This window comes from Triticum dicoccoides, chromosome 7A, assembly GCF_002162155.2.
Source record: "Triticum dicoccoides isolate Atlit2015 ecotype Zavitan chromosome 7A, WEW_v2.0, whole genome shotgun sequence".
Lineage (NCBI taxonomy): Eukaryota > Viridiplantae > Streptophyta > Magnoliopsida > Poales > Poaceae > Triticum > Triticum dicoccoides.
In genome coordinates, this window is record NC_041392.1 from 35,375,611 (window position 1) to 35,377,513 (window position 1,903).

Sequence of the window (1,903 nt, forward strand, 5' to 3'; positions counted from 1 at the left end):
TATATATTGCAAATGCCACTGCGGACACCATAGAGACTAGCATCATGTTCCCTACCATTAATGCTACTTCCATGGCGAGCGTGCATAGTTGCACATGCTAGGATTGGAAGACACCTGGACTATTATGTTTGCCGCAAACTGAAAATTGTAGGCTTGGACAACATGACAGGCATACAGCCATACACCCAAGGGTAGCTCATCACAGCAGAAATCAATTCAGGAGCAGCAATCTGAGTTTTTTTTCCAAAAAAAATTGAGGCAAAGCAATCTGAGGTAAAACATGGCCAGTTCGCAACGCCCAGTAGAACTGCTCTCCACCGCAAGCGGCCCAAATTTCCTATATGACGCTAGCTGCTCGACGCGCATCGGTGCCACAAACAAGGCCGGCCCATTCAAACAGCCAGCTTTCTTTTCTTTTCCGGGTCTATTTCTTATTTACTTTTTTATTTTTCACAAAATATACATGTTCTAAATTTTTTCCCATCATTTCAAAAAAATCGCATTTCCGAAAATGGTCTGGAATTTCAAAATAAAATTGCTCTTTTCAAAGGTTTTTCAGAAATTAAAAAAATGTTCCGTTTTTGGAAATTATCACATAAACTTAAAATTTTGCGTTTAATAAAATGGTATTTTAATTTTTATGTAGAATTGCATAAAATGTTCCCATTGAAAAAACATGACAAAAAGTCAGAAAATTTTGTATAAAATGTTCAGAGTTTTTTATTTTTTTTCTACCATTTTTTTGTAGATGATTTAAAAAAATCAAATTCATGAAATTTTGTATGAAAAAATTAAATTTTGTACAATTATGTTCGAAATTTCTAAAATGTTCATATTTCAAAAATATTGTTTGTGTTTTAAAAAAATAAATATTTTTTTAAATGGTCATGTTGCAATAATGTCAAATAAATTCCAAAAAATCTTTACAAATATTAAAAAATGACCACATCTTAAAAAAACCAATAAATTATGTGTTGCTTTTTTAGGGGTATCATGTGTTGCTATATTATGCACAAGAAACACTACAACACGTGTTGGTGTTGATACAGTACATGTGAAAACAATAGCTAAACTCAGTGTCGCAATAGTGCCACGATCGAATGGGTCGGCCCAGTCTCGTCTTATGCCGGGGCGAAATCCGTGCACAACTTGTCGATGTTGGCGGTGGCAACATCTGCGGGTGCCGTCCCCTTCTTGAAGGCGTCGCCATGACCTTCTCTCCGTGCTCCTTTTGAGTAACATGGGAGACCATAGGCCTGGTATGCCGGATCGGACGGCGGAGACTCGACATCGCCTCCTTCTTGAAGGAATGTCTTGATTGTTTGCGGTGTGCATGGTGTTATTTGGAGATTTTGAAAGTTATGTTGGCTTCGGAGGCGCAATGGACGACATTGGTAGCACTTCCTCCATGTCTTCTCCCTTCTGTCCGACCATGTCCTTCAACCCACTTGCGATCCTTTAGAAGCTTGATGTGGGAGGTATGTTGATTCAGTCAGTCATGGAGTCGTGATCGTGTGACGGAAGATCCTAGCTTTAGTCATTACGCGGTCTAGATGCTTTATACCTCGTCTATGAAACCCTCGCCGCCACCACCTTTTCCTGCCCGTCTCCAACAGGATCCAGCCGCCCTCGCCGGCGCGCGGCCCGGATCCGATCCCCCTTCCCCCGCCCTTCCTTCCCCGCCCCTCCTCCCGTCCTCGCGCCACCTCCCCGGGAGGCGGCCGGGGCGGCCCCCGCGCCTCTGCTCTGGGCTTCGCCCCCTCATCCTCTCCACTGCCGTCGCCGGCGAGCGCCCCCGGCTCCGGCCTGGGGGTGCCGGCGGTGGCAGGATCTCCTCTCCCTGCGCGTGCGTCCTCCTGGCCTAGGGCAGGGGGCGGCGGCGGTGTCGCTCGGCATGGCAGCG